Source organism: Trichomycterus rosablanca, chromosome 2, assembly GCF_030014385.1.
Source record: "Trichomycterus rosablanca isolate fTriRos1 chromosome 2, fTriRos1.hap1, whole genome shotgun sequence".
In the NCBI taxonomy this organism is placed as follows: Eukaryota; Metazoa; Chordata; class Actinopteri; order Siluriformes; family Trichomycteridae; genus Trichomycterus; species Trichomycterus rosablanca.
The window spans coordinates 57,151,287-57,165,802 of record NC_085989.1 but is presented as its reverse complement, the minus strand read 5'-3'; the positions used below and the strand labels follow the sequence as shown (position 1 = coordinate 57,165,802).

The window sequence follows — 14,516 nt, the reverse complement described above, 5'->3', positions numbered from 1 at the left end:
GAATATCATCTTTATTCAATCAGTAAAACAGTTAACCACTCTGAACATGTTTCTTCCTTCTAAATTGTTAGAAACAGTCAGAACAATCATCAATGATGAAGAGCAGATGAATAAATCATTCCTCTCTATCTGATTCATGCTCAGAAAGAAACATCACAGCTCATCATCATGGTTAAAGAGACACAACACTTTCAAATCACATTTCCTAGTCAGTAACTATAGAAATGATTCCTGAAAGTATAGTCTTAACCTGGAAGCAGCAGAACCCAGCTGAGTGATGTTCTCCTCTACACTTCACCCTCACGCTAGATTCATCTCTTCATTCACTCATTCATTCTTTATTTACTACAAAAACTACTAAGAGGAACAGTTTTGATCCGGTGTTGATCAGGGTGCAACCTAAAAAACATTCGTACTTTTTTTAATAAGTGGTTCCTGCTAGTGGCGACTTGCTTGTTATAACGCCTGTCACAGTTCTGTAAAGCAGTCTGAGAAAACATTAAAAAAGTGTTGCAGCAATTTATTTATAACAATTTAATTTATGATCATTTTTACTGTCCCTAACTAATACAGACCAGAAGAAACAAGGTAAACTATAATAATCCTCTCACCCCAGTAATAGATCTCAGATACAGTTTTACAGGTTAAGGATCATGTAGCTGCACCAAACAGTTTAACGTTCTGTTTCAGCTTGATGACACTTTCACAGATACACTGATGAACACCAGCACCAACATCAGTCTCATCTGACTAGAAATGATTTTACTAATATGAATGTTTTTAATACTTTAGCTCCCTGACAGAGCTCCTCAACAACTTGTGGTGGAACTTTACATGTGTTTGGGCCTCCACAAAACCTGAACCACTAGATTAAAAGCACCTTCTGACTGTGAGGTGACAGTGCTACCCACCACACCACCCACTGTAGTTTTGAAAGTAGAGATGAATTTAGCATAAGGGTGAAGTGTAGAGGAGAACATCACTCAGCTGGGTTCTGCTGCTTCTAGGTTAAGACTATACTTTCAGGAATCATTTCTATAGTTACTATTTTTATTCAACCTGTGTTAAAGCTTACCACTCTGAACATGTTTCCTTCTTCTAAACTGTTAGAAACAATCAGAACATTCATCAATGATGAAGAGCAGATGAATAAATCATTCCTCTCCATCTGATTCATGCTCAGAAAGAAACATCACAGCTCATCATCATGGTTATAGAGACGTAACACTTTCAAATCACATTTCCTAATCAGTAACTATAGAAATGATTCCTGAAAGTATAGTCTTAACCTGAAAGCAGCAGAACCCAGCTGAGTGATGTTCTCCTCTACACTTCACCCTCACACTAGATTCATCTCTTCATTCACTCATTTACATTTAATTCACAACAAAACTACTAAGAGGAATAATTTTGACCCGGTGTTGGTCAGTTTGCAAACTAAAAAACATTCGTGCTTTTTTGAAATAGGATAACTCTTTTAACTGTTACATACAGTAAAATCTGAACTAATATCTAACAAAGTAAAGAACAATAAATACAATTACTAACTGAATTTCCTAACTGTTAAGGTCACAAATCCATGCTCACAACTGGCCAAGGTGTCAGAGACAAACATAAAACAGTTGTAATGATACTGGTGTTGTGAAGCTTCTACTAGAAACCTCCATGTTGGAGAGATGAATCTAGTGTGAGGGTGAAGTGTAGAGGAGAACATCACTCAGCTGGGTTCTGCTGCTTCCAGGTTAAGACTATACTTTCAGGAATCATTTCTATAGTTACTGACTAGGAAATGTGATTTGAAAGTGTTACGTCTCTTTAACCATGATGATGAGCTGTGATGTTTCTTTCTGAGCATGAATCAGATGGAGAGGAATGATTTATTCTTCTGCTCTTCATCATTGTTGAATGTTCTGACAGTTTAGAAAAAAGAAACATGTTCAGGGTGGTAACATTTAACACAGGTGAAATAAAAGAACACCATAGAAACGTTGTGGCTTTACACATTTTAGATTTGTTGATAATACCTAAAATAAAGATTATAATAACCAAATTACCAAAATTGTGTTTTGTTTTTTGTTAAACAGTCACTCGTTCTCTTTCATTAACTATAATTTACACATTTACTCAAAGAATGGGATCCATACATTACCAAATTACAGATATACAAATCTTATCTGTTCTTGTTTTATGTATTTGTATTTGTCCCATAATAAGAGGGTATGGCAGTGAGGTACTCCCTGTTAGAACATTAAGAGATCTTCAAACACAAAAGACTGGGCAACAGAAAGATTTTGATTCCTCCTGATTAAGAAATATCAAATATGAGTAACAATAATAATGAACCAAATAATTACTAATGAGACTTCTGGAGTAGAAGAGAGGAAACCTAAAACAACAACAATATATAAGAGATCCCAAAACCAATCAGATAGGTGTATGGAACATTCAATCAACACTTTATACTGAACAATAATCTAAATGCTGACCAGATTCAGCCCAACTGTTACTCTCCAACAGATAAATACATTTTTAAGAAATATTACTTACCTGAACTTAATTGCCCACATTCTCCACCATTCGTTCATTGTCAAGAGATCTTGCTGCTCAGAACTTCTAACTCCAGGGCAATTCGCTGAGTACGAGAGAAGAAGTAACGTAAAACCTCCAATGTACAGATATTCAGAGAAGCTTCCATTTTATTGTATGAAAGGCAAATCCAAAAGCAACTAATTAGAAAAACTCACCACAGAAAACGAGACACTTTTATTCAACCAGTAAAACAATCTAACCACTCTGAACATGTTTCTTTCATCTAAACTGTTAAAAACAGTCAGAACATTCATCAATGATGAAGAGCAGATGAATAAATCATTCCTCTCCATCTGATTCATGCTCAGAAAGAAACATCACAGCTCATCATCATGGTTAAAGAGACGTAACACTTTCAAATCACATTTCCTAGTCAGTAACTATAGAAATGATTCCTGAAAGTATAGTCTTAACCTGGAAGCAGCAGAACCCAGCTGAGTGATGTTCTCCTCTACACTTCACCCTCACACTAGATTCAAATTTCTGTTAAATCATTCAACTACTATTTTGACCCGGTGTAGGTCAGGTTGCAACCTAAAAAACATCTGTGCTCATGGTGATTTGCTTGTCACAGTTCTGTAAAGCAGTCTGATTTAATTTAATTTATGATTATTATAATGTTAGATCATTTTTTACTGTCCTTAACTAATACAGACCAGAAGAAACAAGGTAAACTATAATAATCCTCTCACCCCAGTAATAGATCTCAGATACAGTTTTACAGGTTAAGGATCATGTAGCTGCACCAAACAGTTTAACGTTCTGTTTCAGCTTGATGACACTTTCACAGATACACTGATGAACACCAGCACCAACATCAGTCTCATCTGACTAGAAATGATTTTACTAATATGAATGTTTTTAATACTTTAGCTCCCTGACAGAGCTCCTCAACAACTTGTGGTGGAACTTTACGTGTTTGGGCCTCCACAAAACCTGAACCACTAGATTAAGAGCACCTTCTGACTGTGAGGCAACAGTGCTACCCACCACACCACCCACTGTAGTTTTGAATGGCGAGCTGAATCTAGCGTGAGGGTGAAGTGTAGAGGAGAACATCACTCAGCTGGGTTCTGCTGCTTCCAGGTTAAGACTATACTTTCAGGAATCATTTCTATAGTTACTGACTAGGAAATGTGATTTGAAAGTGTTACGTCTCTTTAACCATGATGATGAGCTGTGATGTTTCTTTCTGAGCATGAATCAGATGGAGACGAATGATTTATTCATCTGCTCTTTATCATTGCTGAATGTTCTGACTGTTTCTGACAGATTAGAAGAAAGAAGCATGTTCAGAGTGGTTAGATTTAATGTGGGTTAAAGAACAGATTAAGTATTTTCTGTTACTATAGATATTTTTGGATTTACAACCTTTGCACTTTGCTTTTTTTTATATGTTTCTGCTGCTATATAAACTCTATGCTGCTAATTGTATATCAGAACATGATTTTATCTCACTTCACTTCTCATTTCCTCAGTACCATGTACCTACCAACACTTCTCTGGTCTAGTCTCTTTTAATTATTTTTTAGATTAGAAATGTTTTCTGTATTTATTGTAGCCTACACTTTTTTGTATTTATCATACTGTGTTTACTGTATTGTCTTGCACTTGTTGATCTGTGTTGCACCCTGGTCCTGGTCCTGGAGGAATGTTGTGTCATTTCAATATGTTCTTGTATAGAGCTGAAATGACAATAAAGCCTCTCTTGAACTCTTGAACTTTCGTCAACAGTAATTTAAACATTTACTCAGTGTGGGATTAATACGTTATCAAAATACAGAGACACAAACAAACCTTATATTCTCTTATTTTATATAATTAAACAAACTCCCAGCCTTCAGAGTAACAAACAGTATTTAAAGAATTACAGAGATCTAAACAAGAGATGTTTCTGACCCAATGATGCTGTATGAGAAAGTAACTGTTTAGGGGGGGATATGGAAGTGAGATACTTTCTCTTTCTGTTCTTGTTTTATTCATTCATTTCTTAATATTTATCCCTATTTTGTTTATAAATTCTATATAAATTACTAAATTCTTCAACTATGGGGGACTGGGAAAGGGGATAGAACGTGTCAGATTAAGACAAGTGTAGAGGAGAACATCACTCAGCTGGGTTCTGCTGCTTCCAGGTTAAGACTATACTTTCAGGAATCATTTCTATAGTTACTGACTAGGAAATGTGATTTGAAAGTGTTACGTCTCTTTAACCATGATGATGAGCTGTGATGTTTCTTTCTGAGCATGAATCAGATGGAGAGGACTGATTTATTCTTCTGCTCTTCATCATTGTTGAATGTTCTGACTGTCTCTAACAGGTTGGAAGAAAGAGACATTTTCAGAGTGGTTAACTGTTTTACTGGTTGAATAAAAGCATCTAATTACCTTTGGTATATTGTCTAATTATTTGCATTTGGATTCTACCAAGCTGGCATGAGCTTGTGTACACCTTAGCTGTATATATTTTTCCCTTTTCATACACTCGAGCTTCTTCTTCTTACACTCAAGGTTTTACAGGACTTCTTCTTTAATACTCAGCAAGTGACTGTGGATTAGAAGATCTGAGCAGCAAGATTTCTTTAAGATCTCTTGATTTTATAACAAATGGTGGAGAATGTGGGCAGTTCAGTTCAGGTAAGTAACTCTTCTCAGAAATGTATTTATCTCTTGGATTGTCGTTCTCGAGAGGAAACAGTTGGGCTGAAACTGGTCAGCATTTAGAGTACTGTTCAGAATAAAGTGTTGATTGAATGTTCCATACACCTGTCTGATTTATCTGGGATCCCTTATTATTGATGTTGTTTTAGGCTTCCTCTCTTCTACTCCAGAAGTTTTATTAGTAATTATTTGGTTCATTATTATTGTTACTCATATTTGATATGTCTTGTGAGAGGAGTCCTCAAAGTCTTTCTGTGGTCCAGTCTTTTGTGTTTTAACAGGGAGTATCTCACTTCCATACCCTCACCCTTATTATTGGATAGATATACAAAACAAGAGCATGTAAGATTTGTGTATCTGTAATTTGGTAATGTATGGATCCCATTCGTTGAGTAAATGTTTAAATTACAGCTGGTGAAAGAAAATGACTGAACTGTTCATCTAACAAAGATAACTAACACAGTTTTATTAACTTGGTTATTGTAAATTATATTTTCAAAAAATTATAAACTGGCAAACTTTCTTTGGTTCAGTATGAAATATTAACTCTTTTATTCAACCTTTGTAAAACTTACCACTCTGAACATGTCTCTCTCATCCAAACTGTTAGAAATAGCCAGAACATTCATTAATGATGAAGAGCAGAAGAATAAATCATTCCACTCCATCTGATTCATGCTCAAAAAGAAACATCACAGCTCATCATCATGGTTAAAGAGACGTAACACTTTCAAATCACATTTCCTAGTCAGTAATTATAGAAATGATTCCTGAAAGTATAGTCTTAACCTGGAAGCAGCAGAACCCAGCTGAGTGATGTTCTCCTCTACACTTCACCCTCACGCTACATTCATCTCTCTGTTCATTCCAACTTTATTTGAAACAAAAACTACTAAGATGAATAGTTTTCTACAGGATTAATAAAGCATCTATCTGTCTATTTATTTTTAGTTTTGACCCGGTGTTGGTCAGGTTGCAACCTAAAAAACATCCGTGCCTTTTTAATAGGTGGTTCTAGTGCTGACAGTCCACAACGCCTGTCACAGTTCTGTACAACAGTCTGAGAAAACATTAAAAAGTGTTGCAACAATTTAATTATAAGAATTTAATGTATGATTATAATAATGTTAGATAACTCTTTTAACTGTTACATACAGTAAAATCTGAACTAACATCTAACAAACTAAAGAACAATAAATACAATTACTAACTGAATTTCCTAACTGTCTAGATCACAAATCCACGGTCACAACTGGCCAAGGTGTCAGAGACAAACATAAAACAGTTGTAATGATGCTGGTGTTGTGAAGCTTCTACTAGAAAGTAGAAGCCACTGCATGGGTGAAGTGTAGAGGAGAACATCACTCAGCTGGGTTCTGCTGCTTCCAGGTTAAAACTATACTTTCAGGAATCATTTCTATAGTTACTGACTAGGAAATGTGATTTGAAAGTGTTATGTCTTTTTAACCATGATGATGAGCTGTGATGTTTCTTTCTGAGCATGAATCAGATGGAGAGGAATGATTTATTTATCTGCTTTTCATCATTGATGAATGTTCTGACTGTTTCTAACAGTTTAGATGAAGGAAACATGTTCAGAGTGGTAACATTTAACACAGGTGAAATAAAAGAACACCATGGAAACGTTGTGGCTTTGCACATTTTAGATTTGTTGATAATACCTAAAATAAAGATTATAATAACCAAATTACCAAAATTGTGTTTTGTTTTTTGTTAAACAGTCACTCGTTTTCTTTCATTAAGTATAATTTACACATTTACTCAAAGAATGGGATCCATACATTACCAAATTACAGATATACAAATCTTATCTGTTCTTGTTTCATGTATTTGTATTTGTCCCATAATAAGAGGGTATGGAAGTGAGGTATTCCCTGTTAGAACATTAAGAGATCTTCAAACACAAAAGACTGGGCAACAGAAAGATTTTGATTCCTCCTGATTAAGAAATATCAAATATGAGTAACAATAATAATGAACCAAATAATTACTAATGAGACTTCTGGAGTAGAAGAGAGGAAACCTAAAACAACAACAATATATAAGAGATCCCAAAACCAATCAGATAGGTGTATGGAACATTCAATCAACATTTTATACTGAACAATAATCTAAATGCTGACCAGATTCAGCCCAACTGTTACTCTCCAACAGATAAATAACTTCTAACTCCAGGGCAATTCGCTGAGTACGAGAGAAGAAGTAACGTAAAACCTCCAATGCACAGATATTCAGAGAAGCTTCCATTTTATTGTATGAAAGGGCAAGTACATATAACTGAGGTGCACATGAGCCTTTCTCAGCTTAGTAAAATCCAAATGCAACTAATTAGAAAAACTCACCACAGAAAACGAGACACTTTTATTCAACCAATAAAACAACATAACCACTCTGAACATGTTTCTTTCATCTAAACTGTTAAAAACAGTCAGAACATTCATCAATGATGAAGAGCAGATGAATAAATCATTCCTCTCCATCTGATTCATGCTCAGAAAGAAACATCACAGCTCATCATCATGGTTAAAGAGACGTAACACTTTCAAATCACATTTCCTAGTCAGTAACTATAGAAATGATTCCTGAAAGTATAGTCTTAACCTGGAAGCAGCAGAACCCAGCTGAGTGATGTTCTCCTCTACACTTCACCCTCACACTAGATTCAAATTTCTGTTAAATCATTCAACTACTATTTTGACCCGGTGTAGGTCAGGTTGCAACCTAAAAAACATCTGTGCTCATGGTGACTTGCTTGTCACAGTTCTGTAAAGCAGTCTGATTTAATTTAATTTATGATTATTATATTGTTAGATCATTTTTACTGTCCTTAACTAATACAGACCAGAAGAAACAAGGTAAACTATAATAATCCTCTCACCCCAGTAATAGATCTCATATACAGTTTTATAGATTAAGGATCATGTAGCTGCACCAAACAGTTTAACGTTCTGTTTCAGCTTGATGACACTTTCACAGATACACTGATGAACACCAGCACCAACATCAGTCTCATCTGACTGCAGATGATTTTACTAATATGAATGTTTTTAATACTTTAGCTCCCTGACAGAGCTCCTCAACAACCTGGGGTGGAACTTTACATGTGTTTGGGCCTCCACAAAACCTGAACCACTAGATTAAGAGCACCTTCTGACTGTGAGGTGACAGTGCTACCCACCACACCACCCACTGTAGTTTTGAATGGCGAGCTGAATCTAGCGTGTAGGTGAAGTGTAGAGGAGAACATCACTCAGCTGGGTTCTGCTGCTTCCAGGTTAAGACTATACTTTCAGGAATCATTTCTATAGTTACTGACTAGGAAATGTGATTTGAAAGTGTTACGTCTCTTTAACCATGATGATGAGCTGTGATGTTTCTTTCTGAGCATGAATCAGATGGAGAGGAATGATTTATTCACCTGCTTTTCATCATCGATGAATGTTCTGACTGTTTCTAACAGCTTAGAAGAAAGAAACATATTCAGAGTGGTTAGATTTAATGTGGGTTAAAGAAAAGTATTAAGTGTTTTCTATTACTATAGATATTTTTGGACTTACAACTTTTGCACTTTGCTTTGTTCATATATCTGCTGCTATATAAACTCTATGCTGCTAATTGTATATTAGAACATGATTTTATCTCACCTCACTTCTCATTTACTCAGTACCATGTACCTACCAACACTTCTCTGGTCTAGTCTCTTTTAATTATTTTTTAGATTAGAAATGTCTTCTGTAATTATTGTAGACCTTTTTGTATTTATCATACTGTGTTTACTGTATTGTCTTGCACTTGTTGATCTGTGTGCATCCTGGTCCTGGTCCTGGAGGAATGTTGTTTCATTTCAACATCTTGTATAGAGCTGAAATGACAATAAAGCCTCTCTTGAACTCTTGAACTTTCGTCAACAGTAATTTAAACATTTACTCAGTGTAGGATTAATACATTATCAAAATACAGAGACACAAACAAACCTTATATTCTCTTATTTTATATCAATAAAAAGCTCCCAGCCTTTTCTGTTCTCCTTTTATTCATTAATGTATTAATATTAGGGCTGTCAAACGATTAAAATTTTTAATCGCGATTAATCTCAGAATTTCATATAGTTAATCGCGATTAATCGCATTAAAAAAAATCTGTGTAAATGTTATAGAAAACAAGGATTTTTAAGTGAAATGTTACAATTAAAATGGTGAACACATTTTATGCTAAATGTACTTATGTTAAAAACTGCTGGGACAAGAGAAAACTGTAAGGGAGTTTATTCACTCACATACTAGGCAGTAAATGTCAGATTGTAGGTTAGAATTTCTCCATCAGCAAACATTGTAGATCAGCGGTGCTTTAGGTGGGATAAGGCGTAGTTATTGTATCAGACTTGTCTGTGGTTGTATCGTGACGATGGTTTGATGGACGTTTCTACACGAAGTGAGTGTGTTTTGACCCTTTGGGGCTTCCATAGTTCATGAACTAACGTGCTCGACTCAGCTTTCCGGTATTCGGTACAGAAGAAGAAGTTAATTAAGTGTAATAAAGTGTTCTGCTCCCGACAACTTGTGAATATAGCGTGTATTTATTTCTTTATTATGTAAGTGCATCACTACCACGATCGGTTACATTATTTTAACAAACCGCAAATGAAAAACGGTGGCAAGTCCGACATTAAAACGTTTGTTCTACCAGTCAAGTGTCAACATGAACTAGAATTTGCGTTAATGGCACTAATTTTTTTAATCGCGTTAAATTGAGGTCGCGTTAATGCGTTATTATCGCGTTAACTTCGACAGCCCTAATTAATATTTATCCTTGTTTTGTTTATAACTTGTATTTAAATTACTAAATTCTATGTGGGACTGAGAAAAGGGATAGAACAAGTGATTTGTGACTTAATAATAATGATTTTTACAACTTTTAACTCCCTGTAACAAGTAAATGTTTAATGAGCTGGACAATACAAAGTATAACTACAAAGCAAAAAAATAAAAGATCATATAGTTGATTATCAGAGAAAAATAGACACCGTCATTCATTGTGCATCAAATGTAACCACTCTGAACATGTTTCATTCTTCTAAACTATTAGAAACAGTCAGAACATTCATCAATGATGAAGAGCAGATGAATAAATCATTCCTCTCCATCTGATTCATGCTCAGAAAGAAACATCACAGCTCATCATCATGGTTAAAGAGACGTAACACTTTCAAATCACATTTCCTAGTCAGTAACTATAGAAATGATTCCTGAAAGTATACACTCCTGATCAAAATCTTAAGACCTGTTAAAAAATTGCAAGAATTTGCATTTTGCACTATTGGATCTTAAGAAGGTTCTAAGTAGAGCTTCACAATGCTAAAAGAAGAAATGGGTGCAAGAGACAAAAACTTTTAAGCAGCCAATTTTTAAAAAACTGCATTTACACTCAAACATGCTTTTTTCAGCTGATCAAAAGTTTAAGACCACAGCCTTTAAAAGCCAAAATTTGTGCAAAAATTTGGATTCCATGTCATTTTCTGTCAAGTATTTACACTGTCAAGACCTCCTGATGGCAAAAGCAAAAAAGCTCACTGACTTGAATGTGGTAGGATTGTTGAGCTGCATAAGCAAGGCCTCTCACAACGTGCCATCGCTGCTGAGATTGGATGCAGTAAGACAGTCATTTTGCATTGTTTAAAAGATCCTGAGGGTTATGGAACAAAAAGTCAAGTGGTAGACCCAAAAATATTTCGCCAGCGCTGAGCCGCAGGATCCGATTGGCTGTCCGTCAAGACACGGGACGATCCTCGACCCAAATTAAGGCCATTACTGGTGCTGACTGCAGCTCAATAACCATCGGACGGCATCTGTGAGGGAAGGGCTTCAGAAACAAAAAACGTCTTCAAAGGCCACGTCTTCTTCAACGCCACAAAATTGCCCGTTTGGACTTTGCAAGGGAGCACCGAACATGGGACATTGAAAGGTGGAAGAAAGTTTTATTCTCTGATGAGAAAAATTTTTACTGACGGTCCTGATGGCTTCCAACGTTACTGGCATGACAAGGAGATCCCACCTGAGATGTTTTCTACACGGCACAGTGGGGGAGGCACCATCATGATTTGGGGTGCTTTTTCCTTCAATGGAACAATGGAGCTGCAGGTTGTGCAGGGGCATCAAACAGCAGCTGGCTTTGTGGAGATGTTGCAGCGGGCATCCCTCATGACTGAGGGCCCTCGTCTGTGTGGTAATGACTGGGTTTTTCAACAGGACAATGATGCAGTTCACAATGCCCGCCTGACAAAGGACTTCTTCCAGGTGAATAACGTCACTCTTTTGGACCATCCTGCGTGTTCCCCTGATCTAAATCCGATTGTGAACATTTGGGGAAGGATGGCAAGGGAAGTTTACAAAAATGGACATCAGTTCCAGACAACGGATGCCCTTTGTGAAGCCATCTTCAACATTCGGAGCAACGTTCCCACTAACCTCCTGAAAACACTTGCATCAAGCATGCCTAAACGATTGTTTGAAGTGATCAACAAGAATGGTGGAGCTACTCATTACTGAGTCCTTTTTTGACACTTTGATTTCTGTTTTGAGGGAGTTTATGGTTTTTTTTGAGCTATGGTCTTAAACTTTTGATCAGCTGATGAACAGCCTATTTCAGTTAAATTGTTGTTTTCAATAAATTCCCTGCTCAAAAGTTTTTGTCTCTTGCACCCATTTCTTCTTTTAGCATTGTGAAGCTCTACTTAGAACCTTCTTAAGATCCAATAGTGCAAAATACAAATTCTTGCAATTTTTTAACTGGTCTTAAGATTTTGATCAGGAGTGTAGTCTTAACCTGGAAGCAGCAGAACCCAGCTGAGTGATGTTCTCCTCTACACTTCACCCTCATGCTAGATTCTCCCTCCATTTATTTGTTCTTTGCTCACAACCAGCACCCTGAGCAAAATATACTTAGGATTATTGTTATAGCATTATAGGTCAGGTCACAACATGAAACAAAACATTTGTGCCCTCAGGGTCCCTTAACTCAGGGAATAGTTAGATGACAAACATTTTGCACTTTGCCCATTATCTGGTTGGACACATGGTTGAAACAGCATCAAAAGGTGATCACTGGAGATTACTGGCAAATTTGAAAATCATCAAATCCAGTTTTGTATTTTTTCTCAAACTTGTATCTTACAGACTGAGGTTGCTGAGAAATGGTGAGAATTTCTCTACCATGTATGTACTATCTCAGTCACTCTTACATAATCATAAAATTTCTTTCTTTTCTTTTCTCTTTTTCAAAAGCTCAACTAGACAAAAAGCTTACAGTACTTAGAAACTGAGAATAAATGAGACAGTCAGAAGGAAAGGAAACAAAGCTAAGCTGAGGTTAATGGGAAACATCTAGAAAAGAAAAGAAAAGCAAATACAAGCAAAGCAAACCAGAACAAAACAAGGCAAACACTCCCCAATAAAAATAGATCATGTACAAAAGTAATAGCTCTGAGCAGCCACATCCGTTCAGTGTTTACAGAATACTTTAATAAAACTGTTTTATCAATCAACACAACTTCAGTATGATTATTTTAACAGCACTAATAGACTGATGATCACTAAAGTCTAATCACTGGTGAGAAAGGGAGAGGAGCATCACAGGATTTAGGAAGATGAAAGCATAGAATCGGTATGAAAGCATGCTGGGTAATTATAACCAATATAATCTAAGTATGCTATATGTTCATTTTTGTATGTTTTACTATGCTGGTGATGTGAACAGGTGATTGTAACCATGGTTTGGGACAGTAAAGCATTCACCACTTTGTAATGTTGCCGTTCCTTTTCACCACTTAAAAGAGGTTTTGACACCGAGGAGACCAAGTGATTTAGTGGAGTAACTCCGTATTGTAGAGCTTGATAAGGGTTTGATAAACTAATCCCTCACCCATGTGCTTATATCAGCTAGTGTTGAGTGGAGGTTCTTGATGCCGTCTGAGGGATGGAAGATCACGGGCGTACAAGATCAGCATCCAGGAAAGGCTGAGAGTCTCTGATGAGTAAAGATGATCAGAGGATCCAGTTTGTCCACAAATGTGTGAGAAAATGATTGAAATGTTTAAAAACAATGAACCTCAGAGAAAGATTGGGAGGGATTTGCATGTTCTCCCTCTACAGTGCAGAATATCATTAAACCATTCAAGGAATCAGGAGGAATTTCAGTGCGTGAAGGCCAAGGACTCAAGCTTAATCTGAACGCTCGTGATCTTCCATCCCTCAGACGGCGCCGCATCAAGAACCTCCACTCAACACTAGCTGATATAACCACATGGGTGAGGGATTAGTTTATCAAACCTTTATCAAGCTCTACAATACAGAGTTACTGCACTAATCATACTTAACACTTTACTGTACAAAAAAGAAGCCTTATGTTAACCACGTCCAGAAGCGACGTCGACTTATCTGGGCTCGGAGGCATCTAGGATGGACCATCACACAGTGGAAACGTGTATTGTGGTCAGATAAATGAAATGAAGTTGAGCAGACAAAACATGAAATATCTCAGGTTCATCCCGTCTGACATCAAATAAAAGTCAAAGTAAATGTTAGAAACTTGTTAGAAACTTTTTTTTATTATTTGCATTTTCCATACTGTCCCAACTTTTTCTGATTTGGGGTTGTGCTAAAATCTTTTAAAATCTTTGTATCTAAACAAGTATATTTTATTTAACAGAGGTAATTATATATATATATATATCTCACAACATTATCTGTTTATCTGTCACCCTCTCTAGTTATGTTAACTACTTATGTTAACTTATAGTCTAACATCTTAGTAGAAGCTTTGTGTCTCCAACAGCCTCAACTTTTAAATTATGTCATAACATTTGAGTTTTTATAGCTTTTGTAAAACAAACACAGAAATAAAAAATCTCCAGGATGTTCCATACAGGAGGTGAACAGCACTATGCTGATGGAAAGGTTTTCAGTTTGTAATCTGTTGGTTATGTTGGCACCAATTAACAGGATACAGAGCATGTCTTTACAGGTTTATATGAAACCAACACAATGTTATGTTGAGATCATCCTGAGTGTTAGAGAGTTGCGACGATGTTGGTGCCAAACCTTTTGAAAGCCTTCTGTGGAGGTTGTGTGTTTGGGAGTTAGCAGTCACCACGCTACACCCACAGTGCTGCAGGGTAACAGTTCTCTTCCCTGGAAGTTCATAAAAAGAGAACCGGTAAAACCACTTGGATGAGTTTGTAGTTTGACCTG

General features: G+C 36.4%; 11 non-coding genes and 1 pseudogene across 11 annotated transcripts; 6 read left to right on the top strand and 6 right to left on the bottom strand.

Annotated features, from left to right (window-relative positions):
* Positions 1 to 34: 34 nt before the first annotated feature.
* LOC134309307 (small nucleolar RNA U3) lies at positions 35 to 247 on the bottom strand. The gene has a single exon (XR_010011046.1). It is a non-coding gene; the product is annotated as a small nucleolar RNA U3 (small nucleolar RNA).
* Positions 248 to 1,010: 763 nt separating this feature from the next.
* LOC134309444 (small nucleolar RNA U3) lies at positions 1,011 to 1,149 on the top strand (annotated as a pseudogene).
* LOC134309480 (small nucleolar RNA U3) lies at positions 1,074 to 1,286 on the bottom strand. The gene has a single exon (XR_010011194.1). It is a non-coding gene; the product is annotated as a small nucleolar RNA U3 (small nucleolar RNA).
* A 458-nt stretch (positions 1,287 to 1,744) lies between these two features.
* Positions 1,745 to 1,947, top strand: LOC134309415 (small nucleolar RNA U3). Its single transcript, XR_010011150.1, has one exon. It is a non-coding gene; the product is annotated as a small nucleolar RNA U3 (small nucleolar RNA).
* Positions 1,948 to 2,787: 840 nt separating this feature from the next.
* LOC134309427 (small nucleolar RNA U3) lies at positions 2,788 to 3,000 on the bottom strand. Its single transcript, XR_010011159.1, has one exon. It is a non-coding gene; the product is annotated as a small nucleolar RNA U3 (small nucleolar RNA).
* A 678-nt stretch (positions 3,001 to 3,678) lies between these two features.
* LOC134309365 (small nucleolar RNA U3) lies at positions 3,679 to 3,891 on the top strand. The gene has a single exon (XR_010011102.1). It is a non-coding gene; the product is annotated as a small nucleolar RNA U3 (small nucleolar RNA).
* Positions 3,892 to 4,727: 836 nt separating this feature from the next.
* On the top strand, positions 4,728 to 4,940 carry LOC134309371 (small nucleolar RNA U3). Its single transcript, XR_010011108.1, has one exon. It is a non-coding gene; the product is annotated as a small nucleolar RNA U3 (small nucleolar RNA).
* An 883-nt stretch (positions 4,941 to 5,823) lies between these two features.
* LOC134309422 (small nucleolar RNA U3) lies at positions 5,824 to 6,036 on the bottom strand. The gene has a single exon (XR_010011156.1). It is a non-coding gene; the product is annotated as a small nucleolar RNA U3 (small nucleolar RNA).
* Positions 6,037 to 6,642: 606 nt separating this feature from the next.
* LOC134309395 (small nucleolar RNA U3) lies at positions 6,643 to 6,855 on the top strand. Its single transcript, XR_010011131.1, has one exon. It is a non-coding gene; the product is annotated as a small nucleolar RNA U3 (small nucleolar RNA).
* Positions 6,856 to 7,656: 801 nt separating this feature from the next.
* LOC134309414 (small nucleolar RNA U3) lies at positions 7,657 to 7,869 on the bottom strand. Its single transcript, XR_010011149.1, has one exon. It is a non-coding gene; the product is annotated as a small nucleolar RNA U3 (small nucleolar RNA).
* Positions 7,870 to 8,548: 679 nt separating this feature from the next.
* Positions 8,549 to 8,761, top strand: LOC134309481 (small nucleolar RNA U3). Its single transcript, XR_010011195.1, has one exon. It is a non-coding gene; the product is annotated as a small nucleolar RNA U3 (small nucleolar RNA).
* A 1,558-nt stretch (positions 8,762 to 10,319) lies between these two features.
* On the bottom strand, positions 10,320 to 10,532 carry LOC134309348 (small nucleolar RNA U3). Its single transcript, XR_010011086.1, has one exon. It is a non-coding gene; the product is annotated as a small nucleolar RNA U3 (small nucleolar RNA).
* Between the last annotated feature and the right edge of the window lie 3,984 nt (positions 10,533 to 14,516).